At 44.5% G+C, this 11641-nt stretch overlaps 1 long non-coding RNA gene across 1 annotated transcript; it reads left to right on the top strand.

Moving 5' to 3' along the window:
• The first annotated feature begins 9627 nt into the window (after positions 1-9627).
• On the top strand, positions 9628-11249 carry LOC123158904 (uncharacterized). The gene is made up of 2 exons (XR_006479382.1): positions 9628-10660; positions 10765-11249. It is a non-coding gene; the product is annotated as an uncharacterized lncRNA (long non-coding RNA).
• Positions 11250-11641: the final 392 nt, after the last annotated feature.

Genomic DNA, 11641 nt, shown 5'->3' on the forward strand with positions numbered 1-11641 from the left:
GGTCTAGCTAATCTTAGAGAGGAGATGGCTAAGATGCTTCGAGAGAATTTTGGGGTTGAGTTACCTCGGAATCGGATTTACCAAAAGCCATACCCCGAGTACTTTGATGCCATCCAGTGCCCTCTAGGATATAAAATTCCAGATTTTGTTAAGTTCAATGGAGAGGGAGCAAAAACCACATGGGAGCATGTTAGTCAATACTTAGCACAATTAGGTGAGGCAGGCTCACTAAATGAGTTGAAAGTGCGTTTATTTCCTTTATCATTAACTGGTACCGCATTTTCATGGTTTTCTTCTTTACCACATGGTTCCATTCGAGTTTGGTCGCAGCTAGAGCAGAAATTTCATGATCACTTTTATAGCAGCGACAATGAACTCAAGTTGTCACATCTAACATCGGTTAAACAAAAGCATGATGAATCGGTCTCTGATTATGTCAAGAGATTTAGAGAAATGAAAAACCGATGTTTTAGTTTGGTGATAACCGAGAGAGACTTGGCAGACCTAGTGCTGAGTGGTTTGAGAACTCCCATTAGAGAAAAGCTAGAAGGCTATGAGTTCCTAAATATTAACCAAGTCTTACAAAGGGCTTTGGCTCAGGAAAGCCGAAGAAAAGATCTCAAAGAAGTGCATAGGTCACTAGTAGGAAAAGGGCTATAGATGATATGGCCACTAATGGCGCACCAGACATGTGGTGCGCCATTACTATATTCTAATGGCGCACCATGTCTCGGTGCGCCATTAGTAATATATTACTAATGGCGCACCACCTAACGGTGCGCCATTACTAACTTGGCCCAACACCGAATGCACCCCCCCCCCCCCCCGGACTGCCTTTTCAGTTTAAAAAAAATAAAAGAAAATGATGGAAATGTCAAAAAAATAAAAGAAAATAAGTTTCCCATGTGATATGTGGTCTAGTTATTGGGAAAAATTAAAAATATGAATTTTGACTTTATTTGCAAAATCTCTTTGAAAATTTGTAAAATGGGCATAACTTTTGCATACGAACTCGGATTAAAAAGTTTTTTATATGAAAAATCATCTACTCAAAAAGTTACATCCGAATTTAACTAGGGGAACCTCGTTAAACATTTTCAAAATCCCCAAAAACCTAACAGAAAAAAGTTACGGGGCTTTCAAGATCTAGAGGCAAAAAAATTCAAACTTATTAGTGGTGCACCGCGGATGTGGTGCGCCACTAGTAACAGAAAAAAAATTGGTTCTGAAATTATTTTTTGATTTTTTTTCAAAAAATGATACGTAATATGACCGGGAAGTTTGAAATATTTTCCAAATTTTTATCTTAGTCATGAACATGAACAAAGTCCTAGACATCAACAAGGTATAATAGGATTGATATGCTAGATATATCAACAAGTGCCTGTGAAGTGAGCTGTTGCTGGGGTTGGATAGAACTCTGAAGTTAAGCGTGCTTTGGCTGGAGTAGTATGAGGGTGGGTAACCTTTCGGGAAGTTTGACCGCGGAGTGCGATTTGACCTGAGATTAAGCATATTGACCCAAGATTAAGCCCTAGTGGCCTAAGATTAAGAAAAAAACGAAACAAAAATTTGAAAAAAAAATTTGAAAAAAATTTGTTACTAATGGCGCACTTCTATGTGGTGCGCCATTACCCTGGGAGGAATTCTAATGGCGCACCATGGGCAATTCTAATGGCGCACCACATGGTGCGCCATTAGAACACCAGATACTAATGGTGCACCAGTGATGCGCCATTAGAATTTAATTCTAATGGCGTGATGCTAGTGGCGCACCAGTACTGCGCCATTAGAAGGCAAAACTGGTGCGCCACTAGCATGCCTTTTCCTAGTAGTGGGTACAAAGCCGATCGTCCAAAGATGAATATGGTGGAATATGATAGTGATCACTCGGACGATGAGGGTGATGTTTTTGCTACTAAATTTGTTTGGCCATCTAAGACCAAACCCTTTACTTGCAATGATCTGAAACCGATTCATAAGAATCGTGATGAAAAGATGAAGATTACTTTTAACATTGCTAAGTGTGATAGAATATTTGATGCTTTGCTGCAGGCTAAGATTATTAGAATATCTCATACTTTACCGCCGTTTGAAGAGCTGAAACGGCGTGCTTATTGCAAGTATCATAATTCTTTTTCTCATGCTACTAAGGATTGCAATGTTTTTAGGCCATTAATGACGGACGATTGAACTTTTCTAAGATGCAAATTGATAAACAGCCCTTTCCAATGAACACCATGGATTTAGAAGGGAAGAAGCTGCTCATTCGGCCGGAGGTAGACGAATCTGCTAATAAAGCTAATGTCATTGTTGGTGAGCCTAGGAAGGACAAGGAGGGCGACAAGGTCTTGGGGAGACATGTTGTGCTTGATAAGCAAACCGATGGCAAGAAAGTGATCAAGATCACCATCAAGAATCCTACACTCGGGGGGCAAACACAGGTGCAACAGGATAGTCGAGTTAAATTTGTTAAGCCCAAGAGTCCTGAAGTTGGCAAGTGGAAGATGAACAAAGCTAAAGTACAGCGCAAACGAATCAAACCAACTTTTGACATGTTGCTGTCCAAGTACGCCAACCAGTCGACTGGTCCCAGATCTAACCGGCCATCACACTTGAAGCGACCGAGGTCACCATCAGATGATATGTTCAGTCGGTATGCGAAACCGACTGGAGCAAAGGCACTATTTCCAGAAAAGCAGAGGCAAACTGTTTGGGACCAACTTGAATACTCATATAATGGCCGACTGCACATTGGCGACTATCAGTCGGCTGGTCAAAATATGCGACCGAGTGGAAGCTATCCTAGTGTAAGAATGCACCCAGGTGGAAGCTATCTAAATGAAAAAATATGGATGGGTAGATTTCATCCAAGTGAAATCCATCCGAGTGAGTTCCATCCGAGTGGATTCCATCAGAGTGACGTCCATCCGAGTGGATTCCATCCGAGTAAAAAGGTGCACCCGAGTGGAAATTTCATGCATCTGGAAAGTCGAAAAGAATGGTGTGTTAAGTCACCAAGTGTTGCAGCAGTTGAGTCGGGAAAAGGCAAGGAGAAAATGGATGTCGACTCACTTATCTTGGGCACCGAAACATTCCCCATACAGCAGCCGACTTTGCATAACCACTCGACTGAGCCGATACTTGCTATCGCGCCAAAGCACTCGGCTAATGACCATGAAGCAAGCACCAGCCAAATAAAGATGAGGGATCCTAAATACACTCAGCCAAAGTGGTGTCCTCCAGGGCTAACAAAGACACAGAAGAGGAAACTACAGAGGTTAAGGAGTCAAGAGATGGCAGAGCAGGAGGCCGAGAAGCAAAGGGATAAGTTGTTCAATGACACCCGGCCCATGTTTCTAGCAAAACAAGTGTGGAGGCCTAAACAAATACAAGATACATCAGCTTCTACATCTATCACAGAAGTGCCTACACCACCCAAGGAGGACGATGCGACAGCTATTACATCGTCTGCAACACTTCTTACTTCTCCTTCACTCGGCCAGATTTCAGAATCAGTCGATCCACTTGAAGAAGAGGCTGATATGTTGGATTATGAGTCCATGCCGGTTCATGAAGGTATGGATATCAATATGGTATATTACTTACCTGCTGAGTTTCGTGCTGTAGATGAGGAAGGGGAAGTGGCTCAGCTGGATTTTGGCCCTAAAAATGCAATATTCGAGAAGCCAAAAGACCCAGTAACGCATCTGAAACCGTTGTACCTCAGAGGTCATATCAATGGGTCGCCGCTCACTTGGATGCTTGTTGATGGAGGTGACGTGGTAAATCTTATGCCCTATTCGGTCTTCAAGAAATTGGGTTTGCCTGATGAAGAATTGATCAAGACCAATATGGTGCTCAACGGATTTGAAGGCAAAAAGAAAACTGAAGCCAAAGGTGTGATGTATGTGGAGCTTACAGTCGGAAGCAAAACTTTGTTTACTGCATTCTTTGTCACTGAGGTGCAAGGTAACTACAACGTCATACTAGGCCGTGATTGGGTTCATGCAAACCAGTGCGTGCCATCCACTATGCACCAGTTTCTGATCCAATGGGTTGATGATGAAGTGGAAGTCATTCATGTAGATAATTCGGCCTGTGTTGCTTTGGCCGATGCATCGGTGGATTGGCAACATCCCAATGCTACTTGCTTGACGGGACGTGATTTGTCAGAGTTTTATTTTCTCAGTGCGACCAAGAATGGTTTCGTACCCATCTCTTTAAAGCCGACTAAATGCATTCGGATCCAAGGAATGATATGTTTCAATGGATTCTAGTTCCGAGTGGTTACAAAAATGTCTTGTAAAATATCGGTCCAGCGAGAACGATATGTATGAATCTATTGAGGAGTTGGATGACATGGATAAACTTGGACAAGGTTTTACATCGGCCGATCCTTTAGAAGAGGTAGATATCGGAGACGGATCAGTCAGTCGACCGACATTTGTAAACAAAAATTTGAAAGCCGATTGTAAAGCTAGATTAATCGAGCTATTGAAAGAATATGTTTGTTGCTTTGCATGGGAATATCATGAGATGCCAGGTTTAAGCCGAGATCTAGTAGAGCATCGGTTACCTATAAAGGCCAGTTTTAGACCTTATAAACAATCGGCCAGAAAATTTAATCCAAAAACATATGACCGGATCAAGGAAGAAATCGGTCGTTTGCTTGAGGCTAATTTCATTCGACCTTGCAGGTATGCCGAGTGGATTTCTAACATTGTCCCAGTGGAGAAGAAAGGATCTGGGAAGTTGAGGGTGTGCATTGACTTCAGAGATTTGAATAGGGCTACACCCAAAGATGAGTATCCCATGCCAATAGCCGATATGCTTATTAATGATGCTTCTGGACATAAGGTTATTAGCTTTCTAGATGGTAATGCCGGATACAATCAAATTTTTATGGCTGGAGAGGACATGACCAAGACCGCTTTTCGATGCCCTGGTTTCCTTGGTTTATTCGAGTGGACAGTGATGACATTCGGATTAAAAAATGCTGGAGCTACATATCAAAGGGCTATGAATTTGATTTTTCATGATTTACTCAGTGTCATACTTGAAGTTTATATTGATGATATTGTTGTCAAATTGGATGCTTTTGAATCTCACTTGGCCGATTTGCGTTTAACTTTTGAAAGAATGAAAAAGTATGGACTGAAGATGAATCCTTTAAAGTGTGCATTCGGCGTGTCAGCTGGCAAATTTTTGGGTTTCATTATTCATGAAGATGGCATCGAAATTGATCCCAAAAAGATAGAGGCCATACAGAAAGTGGAGGCTCCAACATGCAAGAGAGATATGCAAAAGTTCCTTGGCAAGGTCAATTATTTGAGAAGGTTCATAGCTAATCTGTCAGGGAAAGTTGATGCATTTACTCCTATCCTTCGGTTAAAGAATGATGTTGATTTCACTTCGGGGGCAAAATAGCAAGAAGCCTTTGATATGATCAAGAATTATTTGTGCACTCCTCCGGTGATGAAAGCACCCAAGCATAGAGAGCCTTTTAAGCTTTATATCGCAGCAGAGGAAGGTGTTATTGGTGCTGTTTGACTCAAGATACCGAAGGAAAATAGCATGCCATTACGTATTTGCGCAGACGCTTATTGGACGTCGAGACAAGGTATACATTTATTGAAAAACTATGTCTATGCTTATATTATGCTTGCACAAAATTTAGACATTACCTAGTGTCGATTGCTTGTGTAGTAGCTTGTCAAACTGATGTCATTAAGTACATGTTGCATAGGCCAATTCTTAGTGGTAGAATTGGCAAGTGGGCTTATGCTTTGATTGAATATGATTTGGCTTATGAATCTCTAAAATCCATGAAAGGCCAAATTGTTGCTAATTTCATTGTTGAACATCGGATTAATGACAAGCATGATGTTGATATGAACCTTGTTTCATTAGTGCCATGGAGATTATACTTTGATGGTTCAGTTTGTAGCAATGGCCAACGTGTTGGTATTGTTTATATGTCTCCTCATGGTGCTGTTTTTGAAGCCTCGTGCCGCTTAGAATATATTTGCACAAACAATCAAGCCAAATATGAAGCATTGTTATTCGGCCTAGAGATGTTGCTTGCTATAGGTGTTACACATATTGAGGCTTATGGTGATTCGTTACTAGTGGTGCAACAAGTATCCAAAGTCTTTCAGTGTTTGGACGAATCACTTAATGTTTACCTTGATAGATGTCTAGATATAATTTCTACTTTGGATTGTTTTAGCATTGCTCATATATCTAGGCATGACAATTGGAAAGCAAATGATCTGGCACAACAAGCATCTGGATATCATGTTGATCATGGCATGTTTCATATCTCTCAAAGACGAATGTCTTGTCTTGCCGATATGGGAGAGGCCGGACCTGAACCTACTGATTCGGCCATTAACAAAAAATCTAGTGCAGGTGACAATTCCGACTGGAGGAAGCCCATTGTTGATTACTTGTGCAATCCGAGTGAAAGGGTGGATAGGGTTGTTCGGCGTATGGCTTTCAAGTATACAATGAGAGATGATGGTCTTTATCGCCGAACAGTCGATGATGTTCTTCTAAAGTGCTTGGATGAGGATCAGGCGAGAGTCGCTATGGGAGAGGTACATGAAGGCATTTGTGGTACTCATCAGTCGGCACCTAAGATGAAGTGGTTATTGCGACGTGCTGGGTTTTATTGGCCAACTATGATTAATGATTGCTTTAGATATTATAAAGGGTGTGAAGCTTGTCAAAAATTTGGTGATATTCAATTGGCTCCTGCTACTATGTTACATCCTATTATCAAGCCATGGCCTTTCAGAAGATGGGGTTTAGACTTTATTGGGCAAATTCATCCGTCTTCCTCAAAAGGGCATCGGTTCTTATTGGTGGCAACTGATTACTTCACTAAATGGTCTGAAGTAGTACCTCTCAAGAACATGACACATACGATGGTAATTCAATTCATAATCAAGCATATTATTCATAGATTCGGTGTTCCTCAAACATTAACTACGGATCAAGGTTCATCTTTCATGTCACACCAAGTCAGCGAGTTCGCCGAATCTTATAACATAAAGTTGCTCAATTCCTCTCCATATTATGCCCAAGCTAATGGACAAGCTGAGTCTAGCAATAAAATTTTAATCAAGCTCATCAAGAAGAAGATTGAGGATAATCCGAGGAGATGGCATGAGTTGTTGTCTGAAGCTTTGTGGGCACATAGAATTTCAAGGCATGGTGCTACCAAGGTGACTCCATATGAGCTTGTATATGGCCAAGAGGCTGTTTTACCGGTGGAAGTAAATTTGAATGCTTTGAGAATAGCCAAACAAAATGATTTATCGGTAGTAGATTTTTATAACTCGATGATGGACAATATTGATGAGGTTGTCGATAAACGTTTGGCTGCTTTGAAGTCCAGAGAGAGAGACAAGTTGAGGGTTGCAAGAGCTTACAATAAGAAAGTCAAGTTGAAGAATTTTCAAGTTGGTTATCTCGTCTGGAAAGTGATTTTACCGATTGGTTCAAGAGATAGAAAATTCGGGAAGTGGTCTCCGAGTTGGGAAGGTCCTTTTAGAATTACAAGAGTAGTTCCCGGAAACTCTTATTTGGTGGAATCTGTACAAGGGACGGTGTTACCTAGAGCTCTCAATGGCAAATACTTGAAGAAATACCACCCGAGTGTGTGGCAAGAAGCCTAAGTAGGCAATGGCCGATATGTGATTATCGCCCTTAGCACAAACATGGCCGATACATAATTATCGCCCTAAGAAAATAAATGGCCGATGGAGTGTTGACATCGTCCTTAGAACAAACACCGTGCATATTATTTTTCGGCGTGCAAGCTTTGCCGAAAAATAGGGGGGCATGTGTTGACATCAGATTTTAGCACGGCGTAAAAGAAAATGAGATGGCTTCGAGTGAAAGGGTTTTCAGCATGAAAAATTTCACATCACCGAATGGAACAACTTTGATGTTTAGGTTATCATCGTCCGACTCCATCTTAGGGGCCGAAATTGTATTCCGAGTGGCAGAATTCAATATTTCGAGTGGTTTTCGGCCGATCATGCCTTCAAGACAACCTCGGATGAAGGAGTACTCTAAAGGAATTGTCTTTGTCTCGTCGAGGCAATCGATTTTGATATATAAATCATCTCAATCCGAGTTCATATGCAAAAGTTAGAGGCAATACACTGTAGACCGAAGCTGAATGGAAATATGGCGCGAAGTACCAGACACCCTGTCTGATGGGTCGCGAGAGCAATTCGGCCCTTAAAAAGTCCTTTAATCGGAAACACATCAACAGGAGAAAGTTTCGTCTCGTCGAGCCGATCGATTTTCATATATAATTCGTCTCAGTCCGAGGTCGTATGAGACCTGGGGAGACAAATCAAGATCAGGCTATGTTTTTGGTCGAGTGAAGAGCTTACCATCCGAGTGAAAACTCACCGGTCGAGTGAAAGCTTACCTTTCGGGTAAAAACTTACCTTTGACATCCGAGTGAACTTATTATCATCTGAGTGAAGATATTACCGTCGGAATGAAAACTTGCCGATCGAGTAAGAGATTACCTTTCGAGTGAAAATATAGTCATCCGAGTGGAATATTATCTTTCGAGTGAAAGATTCTAACATCCGAGTGAAAAAGTCCAGTCGGACGATCCGAGTGACTCTAATATCCGACTGGATGAGCTCGAATCCGAGTGAAACTGAGCATGTGCCCGAAAGTTTATCAAGATGACCTCAGATGGAGAAATGTTCAATATGAAAGTTGTGCGTATCGTCAAAAAGGTAAATTTTGGTTTTGGAGTCATCATCATCACAGATAGTATATGGCCTGCAAATTCACTACGAGACTCAGACAATCCAGTCCGCTGCAAACCGAGTCCGACTGGAAGGTAAAGATGACCTCAAAAAGTATTTAAGATGACCTTATTTGAAAAAGTGATCAACATATGAGTTGTTCGTATCGTCGGGGCACATAAGTTTGATATTTGGGCCGTCTTGATAGGAGATCATATGCAAGCTCGACGGCCCACGCAAGGAGGAAGACAGAAGTTGGGCCAGATTCAGACTGAATTCGAGTTGAAATAGAATTAGGACTCTAGGACGTGAATTGATGTAATTTTTTGTAAGGAAAGCCTAGATGAATCATTTACTTGTACGGGAAGTCCAGCCTCCTCTTATATATGTTGGGGGTGATGACCGATTAGACAACACACAATCGAACAAATCAATATACTACTTTTTCATCTACGTTTTATCTATCCACCGTTTTTCTCTCTCATTCTTCGCTGTTCTTCGTGTTTGAGAGATGCGAATCTCGAGGCTCTAGGGCCGAGCGAATCGACCTAGGGCAGCTCATAGCCGCCGCACTCCCTGACGGGGTCCCTCCCGGGGATGTGGGGTTTCGGGTCTGCAAAAGCGCCTGTCGACTGTCTTGCGTATCGCGCTGTTGGTCGGGTCTCCTTCGACGTGAGCTGCGGTGCATCACCCCCGGCGTCGAGGGTACACGTGACGTGTTCGTGTGTCAACACACTGCGCCAGCGTACAGAAAAAACACCCCAAAAAACAAAAACAAAAAACTTCCCCCACCCTATCCGACCTTCTTCTCTCTCCTCACAACTCCCGCACCACCCCAATCCCTAGTTCCTTCACCTTCTCTCTCCCACTCACGCCTCACACCGCACCGCCCGACCCCCCAATACCCCTCACCTTCTTTCGCCGTCGACGCCAGCCACCAGCGTTGTGTCGGCCGGCCACCCGCCACCGACCGACCTCCCCCTGCATCTAGCCCCCCTGACATCCCGCAGCGCCCCGCCCCACCACGCCCCAACTCGCTCCCAGACTCGCCGTCACCCTCAACGCCAGCCAGTGTGGCTGCCTCCTTCCCCGTGCCGCACTAACCCCCCACTGCACCGGCGAGGGATTGAAGCAGGCTCGCCTCCCCCGTCATCAGATCCGAGAGGCCTCGACCACTACGCGCCGACCCCGCCACGGATCTGGTGAGATCCACCGTCACCTCTTCTCCAGCGCCCTGATGTGTCGTGCCCCCGCCCCCCGGTGCTTCCCCGGTTACGGATCCGGCTGGGTCCAGCCCCTAGCCACCTTCCTCGTGCCCCAGGACGGGCCGCAATCGGCGCCGCGGTGGTGCCCACTCCACCGACCAGCGCGAGGTGCTCACCCGGCGTGGTAGCCGCCAAGGCTTCCCCTCCTACGGATCCGGCGGCCATGGCCTCCGCTGGCTCCTCTGATGCTTCTCGCTATGCAGTTCGACACAGCTCCGATGGCTCTTCATCCACGGATTCGGCCGTCCCCCGACCACCGGACTACTGATGGCAAGGTCCTCCGGTGAGATCTCCTCCGACGGCCTGCACTTCACAGCTGCTCCCGCGTGTGTGCAGTTCACGAAGAGTGCGCGTGCAGTGTCTTTGGCGTCGCGGCGCCGCTCTCTTCTTCATCCCCATGCTGCCGCCAGTACCTCCCCATGCTGTCGTCGGATCTGGGCGCCTCCATGCGGCGACCTCCCTCCCCAAGCCCATCGCGACGCCCAACCACGGGCTCCTCTTGCCTTTCCTAGGACGCCGACAGGCGGGATCCCTGGATCGACGCGCTCCGGCAACAAGTAGCTTCGGCCCCCTGGTTCCTGTTGCAGTTCGCCAGCATGATGATATGCGGTGTGTTGTGTGCTTTTTTGTTCATGCATCACATTTTCATTAGATGCTATGTTTTTGCAGCTCACTGTATTTCATATTTTCTCACATGAATCACTCTCGTGTAGCCCTGTTGGTGCTCTCGTGCAGTTCAGGTGCAGGTGGAGTCAAGATCTTCCCACCGACCCAACCCTGTCTCCTTCCACCTCCCCCATCTTGCTGGGAGTCTGAGGACAAGCCCCGCGCGCCACAGTGCAGCTGGACGACAACCTTTCGGAACTACGAGCAAGACGCCAGCGAGCTGCATGCCGGCACCTGCAGAACCACATGCTACAGTCTAGTAGACTGCATAGCGACTATGCCCTCTTCATCGTTTGTACACCCAGAGACGAGAGACTGAGGCATCTCATGCTCTTCCCGCCCCGCGCATGCAGTACATTTTTTCATGGGAAAGTTGGGCGACGCAGTGCACTCCATCCATGTTTTGCATTTTTTTCGAGAATTCTTTTTGAAGTTCACTCAATTTGTGTAAAAAAGAATATGTTTCATCACCCCTATGTATGAAGTGCACTTTGTTTCGTGTGTTTTAAAAAAACAGTCGGTTACATCAACACATGCAGTGCGTTTGGTACTCGGATGTCGTTCACTTTTGAGAATGATGTTGTTCACTTGCGCACAGCGTGGAAGTGCAGAAAAAATTAGCGAAACAAAAAAAATACTAATGTGGTTCGTTTCGATGTATATGGCGGTTCATTTGCCCTTCTCTCCGCGGTCCACTCTCTTTCATAAAAAATGTTGAAAAAAAGACAATAAAACTCGCAAAAACTCGTCTTGTAAAATTCACGCCCGGCAAAAAAAAACATCAAGTTTAGTTGCTTGTCTGATGCAGTGCGGTTTTCAGTCTGGATCAGTGTGGTTTTCAGTCCGATGCGGTTCACTCGTCGATTTTGGCGTCGCAAAAAATAGAGTGTCCGCATTTCGGTAAAGTCAAAATTGCTCTTAAAC

This window comes from Triticum aestivum, chromosome 7B, assembly GCF_018294505.1.
Source record: "Triticum aestivum cultivar Chinese Spring chromosome 7B, IWGSC CS RefSeq v2.1, whole genome shotgun sequence".
Lineage (NCBI taxonomy): Eukaryota > Viridiplantae > Streptophyta > Magnoliopsida > Poales > Poaceae > Triticum > Triticum aestivum.